This window comes from Aquila chrysaetos, chromosome 3, assembly GCF_900496995.4.
Source record: "Aquila chrysaetos chrysaetos chromosome 3, bAquChr1.4, whole genome shotgun sequence".
In the NCBI taxonomy this organism is placed as follows: Eukaryota; Metazoa; Chordata; class Aves; order Accipitriformes; family Accipitridae; genus Aquila; species Aquila chrysaetos.
In genome coordinates, this window is record NC_044006.1 from 42591039 (window position 1) to 42605384 (window position 14346).

Below are 14346 nucleotides of genomic sequence, written 5' to 3' on the forward strand. Positions count from 1 at the left end.
AAAATGTAGAGAAAGCACTTTTCATATTGTTTATGAGTCATGTTAGATATAAATCTGAAAGGCGACTTGTCAAGAATTTGCGATAAATAAAACCTAGCTTCTTGGACCCCCACAGAGGAGTAACATCTAACCAAAGTCACATTGTAATGCAGTTATCTTGGGTTTTATATCTGAGATAATGCCCTCCCTAATGTCCCTAAGATCTGCCCTGTGGATGTCCCAATTCCTCTGTTAATGTGAATGACATTACAGCTACCAGATACACATGCAGAAAGGGCTACTCCATTACAAGCCCGTATTTCTATTTCATATTTCTTATGAAAACGATTCCCTTCTAAGAGGAATATTGTGTGTTTAGGCTTCCTCCAAAATTGAGTTTTCAGCAAGCTTTGAAGAGAAGTTGAATTCACACCTGTTACAGGGTAGCCAAATCTGGTGGACTACGGGTTCTAAGGGATTCCTTCTTCTGGCCCTCACATGCTGCATTACCTTGACGCCACGTCTGACCAATGATTAGGCTAGGCATCCCCAAAAAAACACACCACACATAAATACACGCACTATACAGCCACAGCTGACTACCAAGAGACAAGAGAGCAGACCTTTACAGTCTCCACACACACACCAACAAGACTGACATAAACATACAAATGGGCTGATCCTCTTCTCACTCACAGGCTAATCAAACTGAAGGCTTGCTAGCAGATCTCCCACCCAAACACATGCAAACAGGTCCTGCAGGGACTGTTCCAGACCTGTGGTCTCTCCAGCAGCCGGCTCTCAGACCCTTGGTCCCTCCACTGTCCCAACCTATAGTCTCTCTGGTAGCTGGCTCCCACACCTCTTCTCCTGCTCACCAGCTAGTCCAGCTTTAAATTCACATTAGAATCACACACACAAATGGGTCCCTTCATCAGCAGCCATTAGATGCTCAGTCTACTCAGTAGCTGGTATCCAGACAATCCGCCTCTCCAGTTGCTAGCCCTCAGACCTGCAGGTCCCTTCGACCCACGGTCTCAATCTCCAGTTGCTGGCACTCAGATCACTCACTCTACTCACCAGCTAGCCTGGCGTGAAATTTGCTAGCAGATCATACACATACAGGCACACAGAATAAAAAGCACACTCAAATAGGAAAACATTCAATTACTGAGTTTAACAAGAACATAAGACACACTGTGATGATCAGGCACAGGGCACAGCCTGACAAAAAATGCTAACAGCAACTTGATTGCATGCAGCCAACCTCTTTTATTCCCCCTCTTCTCCATTTTCCCATGCTTGTTCTTCCCATATCTGTCTTGATCCCTCCCTTTGACTGTCTTTGGCTCTCCCCTAAACATCTCCAAATAAGTTTAGCACTTTCCCACATCCCTTAAAATATCCTATAATAAGTTTTATGTGATCCTACAAACCCTCTCAAATATCCCATTGTAAGTTTGCTCTTTCCCATGAGGTCCGTGATAACCAGTTACAGAGCTCTGGCTGAACCTCCTCAAGGCGTTCAGTGATTTCTTTAGGGTCCCATCAATCAGTGATCTAAGAGTTCTGCTCTTTGTTACTGTCTTGTTATCTCCTCTTCCTCAGGGTTTGGGCATCTGAGAGTTTAATTTACTACTTCTCCTGTCTCTTGTCTTAGTCTTTTATGCTGAATAACTAGTAACCAGATATCCTTACATTCCACATATCTTTAGAGGAACCTGGAAAAAAACCCTAATCAAATTGATCCTTTATATCAGATAAATTTATAGTTGGGACAGAGCCTTAGTTGCCGTTCTTTACAAAGTTAATGAGGCTACTTGAAATGCAACACTTTGCAACCTGTGGCTGGTGAATCTAATTCAATTCGAAGTAGTGAGACCACAGTCCTGAGAATATCTAGTCTCTCTACTCACTCAGACTTGAAATATCAAAGAGATAGGGACTTCTAAATGGATTATAAACAATGAGATTGTACCTTTTGAAAGTAGAAGTCCCAGACCAATCTTTGACCTTCTCTCTGAGTCTCAGAAAACACTTTACCTAACAAGTGCTGGTGAAAGACCAGTTTTGCAGCATAACACTTGGATACTGCAGCCAAGTCCATGCTGAAGGACACTGGTCAACAAATTGTGTGGGGAAAAGTCCAAGACCCAGCCTATGAAGTAGATGTCTTGTCATTGCCTGCCACCAGAACAGGATGTCATTCTTTCTTTAGTCAGGAAAACTGGGATCTTTAAGTGATTTACAGTCAAACGAACAGTAGAAGGAAATGCCGTGAACTTTGAGTTGTGTTCTGGTCCTGAAAACCTCACTGCACGTCATGTGAACCAAGATTTGTGAGAATCCCTGAGCAGCAATAGAAGCTGCTTTTTTAAGGCACATATCACCTAGCAACAGGGAAAGGGTACACATCAATTGGCATTAATGATGGCTGCTATGGGAGGAAAGCAGAAGCCCAAACATTGGCCCAGCAGCAAGTACAATTAGGTTGCCCTCTTATTGCAAGCTCCACAGCACGGATGCAGCAGATGGCTGTTGATTTATTTTCCCTCAGCAGAGGAAGAACTAGGTGAAAAGTACATAAAGGAGGAATTATGCTATGCCGCGCAAAATTTCTGTTTGGCTTGAGAGCATGTGAGCCAAGAAAACAATCACCAGATAGTGCAACGGGAGGAGAAGGGGCACAACAGGCAACATACATTGCTACAGCTATTACTCACCAGATTATTTATTATCCATATACAGATATTATTCATGAATTGGGAAAAAGCAAGGAAAGGACTCAAGTAAATCAAGTGACACACTATCGAGGCTTACTGGCATGAATTCTAGTAGGGTTCAGGAGCTCCCAGCCTTCCTTGCCATACACATAATATTTATGTCTGTTATTAAAGCCTCCATGCAAAAACAACACCAGGCTTATTTTAGATTCTGCCTTAAGATTATAGAGAGGACAGCTGACAATCTACTGATTAATTTATAAGTCCGAGGGCTCATCAAGTTGTTGATTTCAATATATCATTTGGACAGATTTAGTGGAATGTAAAGAGACACTGTTGTTTTACCCTCAGAAGGAGCCAAAGACCTGGGCATCTGGCATGTGAAATCTGTCAGTCTTAGATTCACTTCAACTGCTTTTGCAACTGTCTTTTGCATCTTCTTCAAAAGATGACAACTGGGCTAGCCTTGGTTCATCACAGACCACTAAAAATATCCAAACCCTAAACAAGATATTTTAAAAATTGCCCTGTCTTGAACAGTACCCATTAGCAGGAATTGGAAATGTTTTCATTAGTGACACCCACTAAAGTACATCTAGCACATATGCATGGACACCCATAGATATCCAATTTGCACTTGTGCTGCTCTCCTGAGGACATAAGGTGTAGAAGGGCCTTGGCTAGTGCCACTCAGATCTTTTGTAGCACAGAATATGGGTGAGAAAAATCTGTGCTGTTAGGAAGGGAAAAAGAGGCTTAAGGTATCCTTATGACTATTTTATCTCAAAGAATGATGGACACTGTAAGAAACATTTTTTTCTTCTTTTCATACCTATGTATGTGGATCCTATGAAGTGATTAGCCAGAAGTTTGGTCCTATAGCCTTACCTGGAACCATATCCAATTAAAATTTTGGTGAAAACCAGCAAAAAATGGGTTTCTCTTACAGATGTCATACCAATTATCCACTTAGAGTCCTAGAGTTAACTTGTGGAAGAAATATTCTAGATAGGCTTTCTGAAAACTGATATATAATTGTAGGCTACCATTCTACTTGCATTATAAGAAAAGTAAATGGTTATAATAGTTTTCTAAAAACAGAAGGTATTAAATGCTATTCAGATTCATTCCATCTCTTTATGACCATCCTCCCACCTGCTGATAGTGCATAAAGTAAGACAAAAACAAGAAGGTTGCTTCTATTGTTTGCAAGTCTTAAAAAAGGAGTCAGGTGATTGAGACAGACATAGGTCAGAAAAACCTTGCACAGGAAAATTCACCTTGCTACATCCCAGATTTTCAGAGGCACCCAAGTAGTGCTTTGTCTCACACAGCAGCACCTCAGCAGATAATTATTTCTTTTAAGGCCCTGCTTTCAACAGGATGTTGGACCAGATGATCTCTAGAGGACCCTTCCAACCCAGACTTTTTGTGATTCTACAATTCGTCAAGTTTGGGAGGTGTGAAGCTAGGACAAAACTATTACTTCACAAAGGAATCTTTATTTTTACTTTCTTATATACCTTTATAACTTTGACCTCAAGTCCCTCACCAAGTGTAGGTCACTTTCACAGCAGAAGGTTTCCTAAGTCAATAGCAGTAATAGTGCAGGTAGGTAGGAGCCTTTAACTGTTCCCATCTTCTGGAACTTGCTGACCACTTGGCAGTTTCCCCCTATTTTGTCATATTTAGGACACCTGTTCTGGTTTTGGACCTTTTGCACTTAATATATTTATCTCATCTGTGATGCTCATAACAATTGACTTCTACCACACTTATCAATTACCATGTTCATTGTCCTTAGTGTGACATCCAGTTACTTTGTCTCTTGCAACACATTGAAAATTATAGGCACAAGCCAGAAAACAAATAGAAGTCAGTTTACGGCTCAACAAAAAGAGTTGAAAGCAAAGCATGTATCAGAAACTTCCCTCTTTCACTTCTCTTAGAATTCCTGCAATTCAGATGGACCCAGAGGGTTGATCTTACATATATAGCTATAGGCAGCCAATAACCAAATGAGGAATATTTTCAATCCTTTCAATTACAGCTTCACATTCTACCTATTGCAAAACATTTATTCTCCTTTCTCCTCAAATATATTTGATACCTCAGCCATAATGAAAGAAATGGTTAAATATTAGAAACAAAAGCTAAATTTCACACACTACATACCGTAGCACAGATGCACAGACATGCACAATGCAATGTAGGCCACATATATTGTGTCTACATATATTGTAGGCCACATTAAGTCATCATATCTGTCTTTGCAAATAACACATTTGTACACATACTGGTAACAAGTGATAGATGAGCAATGGTTCCAAAACAGAGGCCACTATTAGGCATATCCTAACTCAAAACTCTGCTTGGGTTTTGACTCTTAGTTCTGAAAGCCACCCTGCCTCACATCAAAAAAAACATATTCAATTACTTTGCATCACTGAGATTCAAAGTATACAATAGATCACCTTATACCTCTGAGGAGCTTTATACTAAATTTTTCAGTTGAAAAAAAATAGATTTACAATCTGTGGAGATGCTTGTAGTGGGTTGACCCTGGCTGAATGCCAGGTGCCCACCAAAGCTGTTCTATCACTCCCCTCCTCAGCAGGACAGGGAAGAGAAAATATAATTAAAGTCTTGTGAGTCAAGATAAAGACAGGGAGATCACTCAGCAATTACTGTCACAAGCAAAACAGACTCGACTTGGGGAAAATTAATTTAATTTATTACCAATCAAATCTGAGTAGGGTAATGAGAAATAAAAACTAAATCCTAAAACATGTTCACCCCACCCCTCCCTTCTTCCCAGACTCAACTTTACTCCCGATTTTCTCTACCTCCTCCTCGCCAGCAGCGCAGGGGGACGGGGAATGGGGGTTGGGGTCAGTTCATCACACATTGTTTCTGCTGCTCCTTCCTCTTCAGAGGCAGGACTCCTCACACTCTTCCCCTGCTCCAGCGTGGGGTCCCTCCCATGGGAGACAGTCCTCCACAAACTTCTCCAGTGTGAGTCCTTCTCATGAGCTGCAGTCCTTCATGAACTGCTCTAGCATGGGTCCCTTCCACAGGCTGCAGTCCTTCAGACACAAACTGCTCCAGCGTGGGTCCCCTGTGGGGTCACAAGTCCTGCCAGAAAACCTGCTCCAGCATGAGCTCCTCTCTCCATAAGTCCACAGGTCCTGTCAGGAGCCTGCTCCAGCATGGGCTTCCCATGGGGTCACAGTCTCCTTCGGGCATCCAGCTGCTCCGGCGTGGGGTCCTCCACAGGCTGCAGGTGGATATCTGCTCCACCGTGGACCTCCATGGGCTGCAGGGGGACAGCCTGCCTCACCATGGTCTTCACCATGGGCTGCAAGGGAATATGTGCTCTGGCACCTGGAGCATCTCCTCCCCCTCCTTCTTCACTGACCTTGGTGTCTGCAGAGTTGTTTCTGTTGCATATTCTCACTCCTCTCTCCCGGCTGCAATTGCGCAGGGCTTTTTTTTCCCCCCTCTTTAAATATGTTATCCCAGAGGTGCTACCACTGTCACTGATGTGCTTGGCCTTGGCCAGCGGTGGGTCCGTCTTGGAGCCGGCTGGTATTGGCTCTGTCGGACATAGGGGAAGCTTCTAGCAGCTTCTCGCAGAAGCCACCCCTGTAGCCCCCCAGCTACAAAAACCTTGCCATGCAAACCCAATACAATGCTGAACAGAGACAGTAAGGTCTGATGAGCTCCATGTGCTGTTCATTCCCAGCAGGGCTTAGCTGGTCGATTTGCACGAATTAGTGAAGGAGAACAGAGGAACTTTTTAAAATCAGCTGCTTCTCTTAGCTGCTCAGCTCTGTGGGTACATAAAATACATCTGCATCTTGGGGTAATGAAAGTGTTTAGAATTAACTATATTATAAGACCAATATGGAGAATTTTATTTGTAAAAGAATGGAGACAAACTTTCTTTGAACCCAGCTGTTGAAGAGAGAGGCTCAAGGAAAAAATAAAAGTAAATGTTGGGTGCTGAGCTTGTCTTTGAGTGTGGTTACCTTTTTGACTAAGTACCTCCTTGCCCTTAGAGACCATCATCAATTTTGAGACCTGCAAGTTTGCCTCTCCCTCAAGAGGCATTTCAAATGAAATGGTACAGCCTAATTCAGCAGTTGATTTCTTTTGGCAGCTATGAATGAGAAGACAGAAGTTTAATTTAGATGCCTGTGAAGAAACTAAATACCAGTGAGGGTATACTGGGGAACCTATAGTGTAGTTATACTGGGATCACATATGGCTTATGGAATCTTGAAAGAAGTGTGAACGCAGGTGATTCTGAATTGCTCTTGAACTAGAAGTGTCAGTCTTGTGTGGAAAGAGCAGGGGAGAGGAAGAGAGCAGACCATCTTCAGAAAGTACTTCCTGTGCTGGCTCAGTCACCACCGTATGCTTCTCGAAGTTCCATATTTCAAGACATTTCCTAACAAATGTATTTTTGCACATATTTATACTGCGTATGAATTTATGGATCCCCAGGGGTGGCCTGGAGGATTGCAGAGCCCACCCCCATTGCAAATGTATAACTAGTGATAAATTCTTTCTGGGTCTTATTTCCATCTCATGCTAAGTGCAGATGGTGCAGTTTGGCATTGGCATAACAGCAGCGCAGGCTGTGCTTTGCAGGGTGATTGTCCTAGTTACTCCAGGAATCACAGAGATGAGGATATGGTAACTCAGGCTGACTGTGAAAAGGAACACATAGGAGAAAGTTTGCAGGTAATGTATAAATTAATGGCTTTTCTTCCCTGTTTTCCAACATATAACAGCAAAATATTCTCATTCGTTAGTATTATTTTGACAGTGAATAATCTGTTCTTGTTTTGTATAATACTGTTCTCTTAAATCACTATTGCATTATATTCTCTCACGTCTGCTACAAAATTTCTTGTTCAGATCCTCACCATGTAACAAGCACTTGAAATGTCACTATGCATGCATGTATACCTATTCTGTCTCTGTATACTTGATCATCAGAAAATGTGATAAGCAGCAGTCTTAACTGAAACAATACAACCCTCTATAAGCCTGTATTTGATAGCATTATTCATACAAGGGATACATGGTAACCCTTAAACTGTATAGGATCTTTGCAAAATGTAAATTGGCATTGTGGCCTGACCCTCCCCTCAGTCTAGGATAAAACTAAAGTAAGTCCATTGGAATCAATGTATTGATTGATTGATTGACATGACATGGAAACTGAGTGCATTTAACTTATAAATAAGTTAAAGAATCACTGAAGGCATGAAAAAGCTGCTGTGAGCAATTATGCAACATTTTTCATGTGAACGGGCCAAAAGTGAGGCACAGGCCCTTTAACTAAAATTACCTTAATGGCTAGAAAAGAAATAATCCCTACCTTTTTCTTCTAACATGCAAGTCACATCTTCATATTCCGGCTTACGAGGTAAAACTAAGAAAATAGTGTGTAATTCATTTGACAATCTAAATAGTCAACTGCTTTACTCAAATGAAAGATATACATAAATACATTGTATACAGAAAAACTGGCTCGGAGATACAAAATTTAAGGTGTGTTCTCTAAAATAAAAGCAAGACATTTGGCATTATGGAAATGCATTTCAAGTCTTTGAAATTCCCGTCGTTGCAAAACTGGAAAACTGCAAAACTGGCCTGTGGCCACGAGAGGGCAGCAAGCACAGTCCTTGTGAAGCTTGATTTTGGGAGAATCACGTATTCCCTTACAGAACCTGGGCTGTAGGTTGCCGTAAGAGGCTGCTGGAGGAGTTAGGAAAATGCAAACTACACAGTTAGCTTTACAAACGCTATCTCATGAACTTTCAACGTTAACAAAGTCTGGTCATACTTAACTTTCCACCTTTAAATAAGTATTCCTAGAACAAGTAAATTAAAAAAATCACAATGGCATTTGACATAAAGGCTGAAAAGAGCATTTCTTGAAGTGTGTGTTAAACTGTCTATCAATGCTTTGTAACTTTTGCCTTTCAGCACCGGCTTAAGGATAGGTATATGTATCATTTCTCACTTCAATAAACAGCTTGCTTTGGCTCTTTTTGGATCAGAATGCATATGTAGTTCTCTCAACACGGTTGCTATCAAAATCAGTGAGAAGTCCAGAGAATGACATCTCAGTCCTCTTCACTGAAATGCTCGCATCCCTCTATTTTCTCCACCACAATTAGGGGAAAAATATTAATTAGAGAAATTACTGTTCTCCCTATTTAGCTGAGCTGGCCTCACCTTCTCTCAGCCCACCACCATGTAGGTAACAGAACCACAGCTTTAATCAGTTAGAAATGATCCTTCTATTTTCTCTTTCCACTAGCTACTTCACATTACACCACCTGAAGCATATTCAGTTTCAGCATGGAGGGGGTACTGGTTTACTAACTGCCTATGCAAATCTTCACCTTTTCTACATTAGTCAATGGGAAGGTTAAAAGACCTCTGATCTGAGATAATATGTCTACCAGAACCAAAAGCAAATTACTATTTTATCTGTCTGTCAGAGCCATCAAGCGACTTCATTCCGTGGGAGCTGAATATTTTGCTTAAGAAGGCAGATTATGCTTCCAATTCAAGAGGTGCATTGTTGCAAGGCTCCTTCCTCTCTTTGCCCCAACAAAAAGGATAGTTTTCTTTTTCCCACTTTCCACATAACTGCCACAGCATGGGGACACCTACAACAGCCCTTGATTGTGGGATTGTAGGAGCAAGCAGTCAGTAGGGCACTGGGGTAAGAGAGGAAAACTATGGGCAAGCTCTCAAGAAAAGCCATAGAGAGGTAGAAATGGAAGGACTACATGGGGAACCCACTGCAGAACATTTTTAATATGCTTGAACAGATAGATTAGTAAAGTTGTCAGGCTTGTAATTGTCATTTTTAGGATTGGGTTGAGGTCACCTTTTCTTAGGTCTCTGTGCTGGTTTTGGCTGGGATAGAGTTAATTTTCTTCATAGCAGCGAGTATGGGGCTATGGTTTGGATTTGTGCTGAAAACAGTGTTGATAACACGGGGATGTTTTCGTTACTGCTGAGCAGTGCTTCCACAGCGTCGAAGGCCCTTTCTGCTTCTCACACCACCCCACCAGCAAGGAGACTGGGGGGCCACAAGAAATTGGGAGGGGACACATCTGGGACAGCTGACCCCAGCTGACCACAGGGATATTCCAGACCATGTGACATCATGCTCACCATATAAAGCTGGGGGAAGAAGAAGAAAGTGGGAAGGATGTTTGGAGTGATGGTGTTTGTCTCCCCAACTAACTGTTCCGTGTGATGGAGCCCTGCTTTCTTGGAGATGGCTGAACACTTGCCTGCTGCTGGGAAGTGGTGAATTAATTCCTTGTTTTGCTTTACTTGTGTGTGGCTTTTGCTTTACCTATTAAACTGTCTTTATCTCAGCCCATGAGTTTTCTCACTTTTACTCTTCTGATTCTCTCCCCCATCCCACCTGGGCAGAGTGAATGAGCGGCTGCATGGTGCTTAGCTGCTGGCTGGGGTTAAACCACAACAGTCTCCTGAATAGCCTGGGAAGAATTCTTAAATGATCATGCTTCTTTATGCCACCCCATTTCTGCTTTTTCCTTCTGACTTCCACAGCATTTTAGAAGTAGAACTGGTTGTGACAAGCTTATTCTCTATATTCTTCATGACACAAGATGGGACCAAAAGCACAGGAGTGTTTTACCTAGCTGTCTTTGAAAAGCCTTTAAAATACACATACGCAAGCCTATGGGACCTGATGGGATAAGTGCTGAAGGAGCTGGCTGATAACATCTCGAAACCACTCTAAACCCTGAACAATCATGGCAAATGGGAGAGGTGTCTGAGGATTGGAAGGAAGCAAATGCCATTTGTATCTTCAAAAAGGGCAGGAAGGAGGACCCAGGGAACTACAGGCTGGTCAGCCTCACCTCCATCCCTGGGAAGGTGATGGAACAACTCATCCTGGAAACCACTTCCAGGCACATGAAGGACAAGAAGGTATTTGGGAGTAGTCAGCATTGATTCACCATGGGGAAGTCATGCTTGTCTGACCCAATGACATTCTACAATGAAATGACTGACTTGGTAGACGAGGAGAGAGCAATGGATATTGTCTACCTTGACTTCAGTAATGCTTTTGACACTGTTCCCCATAAAATCCTCATACTGAAGCTGATGAATTATGGTCCGGATGAGGAGACTGAAAACTGACTGAATGGCTGGGCCCAGAGGGTAGTGATCAGTGGTACAAAGTCTAGTTGGAGGCCAGTGACTAATGGTGTACCCCAGGGGACAATACTGGATCCAGTCCTGTTTAACATCTTCATTTGTATCTGGGTGGTGGGGTTGATGAGTGTACCCTCAGCAAGTTTGCTGATGACACAAAACTGGGAGGAGTGGCTAATACACCCAGAGGATCGTGCTGCCATCCAGAGGGACCTCAACAGGCTGGTCTGGTGGGAACCTCATGCAGTTCAACAAAGGGAAGTGCAAAGCTCTGCACGTGGAACAACCCCAGGCACCAGTACATGCTGTGAGCTGACCGGCTGGAAAGCAGCTTTGCAGAAAAGGACCTGGGCTCCTGGTGGACACCAAGTTGGACATGAGCCAACCATGTGCCCTCACCATAAAGAAGACCAATGGTAGCCTGGACTGCATGAGGAGGAGTGTGCAGCAGGTTGAGGGAAGTGATCCTTCCCCTCTACTCAACACTGGTGAGGCCACACCTGGAGCGCTGTGTCCAGTTCTGGGCTGCCCAGTACAAAGGAGAGATGGAGCTACTGGAGAGAGTCCAGTGAAATGCCACTAAGATGATGAAGGGTCTGGAACATCTCTCATATGATGAAAGGCTGAGAGAGTTGGAACTGTTCAGCCTAGAGAAGAAAAGGCTCAGAGGGGATGTCACCAATGTGTACAAATATCTGAAGGGAGGGTGAAAAGAAGATGTAGTCGGGCTCTTTTCAGTGGTGCCCAGTGATGGGACCAGAGGCAATGGGCACCAACTGAAACACAGGAGGGTCTGCCTGAACATAAGAAAGCACTTTTGACTGTGAGGATGACTGAACACTGGTACAGGTTGCCCAGAGAGGCTGTGAAGTCTCCTTCCTTGGAAACATCGCCCTAGGCAGCCTGCTTTAGGTGGTCTTGCCTGAGCAGGGGTTGGACTAGATGACCCCCAGAGGTCCCTTCCAACCTCAACCATTCCATGACTCCATGATTTTGTGATATCCATCTTCCCCTGACCCCTTTGTCACATCAGCACAGAACAGCCATGGTAGCCTGGTAAGGGACCTATACAGAGAGGTATCAGGGACCTTAGTCCTCCCAATTAGTTGTTTCCCAAAGAAACTTGCTAACCTGGAGATACAGGCAGCAGAGATACATCCAACTTAGGTACTGAGAGATTTACATGTGGGGTGACCTCTTCTGTGTTAAGATTTAGAGGGTAGAAGTGATGTCCTAAGCCTTTTTTCCTCCAGTCAGCACACCCTCTATAATAACAGCTAAGGCAGGTCATTCCCATAGTATCTTAAAACCACAACTCCAAATCTTCCATAGTATTTCTTGGAAGGAAATAACAGAGTTTTTCAACAGCTGAGTAATTAATGAAATGAAAGAAAAGATTCCGCTGAGCCTTTCCATACATTCAGCTCTAGACTAAGATGAAGCATGAAAAAGAAACACTGAAAATATTTTTTTTTCAGAATATATTAAACTTGTGAACTCTGGGAATTACTGATACAGCTATATCACTTGTACATGGCACAAACATTAAAGTGTAGTTCACTTTAATGTGATGGCCAAGCCATCCATGTTAAAAACAAACCAGTGGTCCAAAATCATAATAAACCAATTACTGTCTCTACTGGATAATAATAACACAACAGTGCATTTAATAGGTATTCAGAAAAGCTAGTTATGTATTATCACTTGCCAAAAGACTTACTTCCAGCTTTTTTCACACTGCTTTTCCAAGAAAAGTAGGACCTCCAGCTAATTTTGCCCTGTCTGGTGAAAGAAACAACAGAACAAAAACAGTCTTTTCAAACTCATCCATATATTTTGATGCCAATTCAACTCAAACAAAAACCACACTGAGAGAAAAGAGAAGTAAAACAGATCAAAATCTATCACCATGTCTGTCAAACACAGGAAGGCAGAAACATTCAGCAAGCCAACTAACCAGTATCCAAACTCCACCAGTGGACAGGTCCAACTGTTTCAAAGGATGGTGTGAAAATCCCACACAAGACCTAAGCAAAGAATATTGGTATCTCCAAGAATGGGAATAAGAAGTGGCAATTCACAGAAGTCCTGCTGCTATGCTGCCTGCCTTATTTAAAATGTTCTAGGCTGAGTCAATTTGTCAAGAATTGAACTGACACCTACATGACTTCACTCAATTCTTCCCAATCAAATTTTCTGCATGAACTGGCTTTTGGCTTGGCTTGTGGCTATATTTACTGCTTTATTCAGGAGAGGTGAAACAGCACATCACCTTATTGTGTCTTGGATCCCAGCTCCCAAGTGTGCTCTAACATCCTCCTCCCTCCCACACTAAGTTACCATCTGCTGGCATCACCAGCTGCCTCATTCTGGGTATCACTCTAAAAGATCCCCAACACCTTCTCGCTGTGATGTCAAATACTACCAGGACCCAGGTAAAGCACACTCACAGCACACCGCACTGAAAAAGAAGGTAGGCTTAGTTCATAGTTCTGTCCTACAGTTTCCTATTAACATTTTCTTCTGAAGACAGAGCCAGTAGTACTTGAATCTGAGTCATCAGTATAAGATTCCCATAGTGCTCATGTAGATACCATAGCAGACCACCCAACACACTAGAAACTGCCAGCATGACAGAATTCATTTGCATTTTTTTCACTGGAACATGCTACATCAGCTTCTTTTCTTACAATACATATGGCGAAAACCCCCAGACATCCTAGAAGAATAACATATTTCAAATATGTTCAAATTAGTTTCCTTTTTTAATAAGGCAAAGCAAAATCTTTCGCATTTCACTGACATATGTCTGAGAAGAAGAGGGCCTGATCAAAATACTCTTTTTGTCAAAGCTTTGCCAAAGTCAGGATAGCAAACGTGCACCAGTGAGATGAATATATATTGCTGCTTTCTCCTTGAGGCTCTCCTCAGACTCCTCTTTCCACTGTAAGATCCATATCCAAAAGCTAGCAGACTATTAAGTGTAGAGCAATGCAGAAGTGGCTTCAAGGTACAACTCAAGATGTAAGGAGGTAAAACAAAGGCCTCTCAGCCTTCTTCATGTGATGAGCCATTAGTTTTTAGTCAAAAGGAGCCTTGTCACAGCTTGTGGAGAGCAGAGTGAATTCAGTGCTTCCCTTTGTACCTGTGAGCTTTTACTAAATGTTATTACACACCCCTACTGGGCTTGTCATAGAGAAATGGGGTCCTGAGGGCTTCCTCAGGAAAACCAAGGATTCTCCCGGAAAAAGCAGGGCACAGATGCAAGGGAATGCTCTGCTGGCTCCTGGTGGTCGGGGGAGGAAGCAGTAGTGCTTCTTCATATACTTCATCTAAGAAGTTGCTGGTGTTTTTTGAGAGGAGACTCTCGATGCTGTGAACAAGAGCTTCACTGGGTAGAAAGTACAAGTCCTGG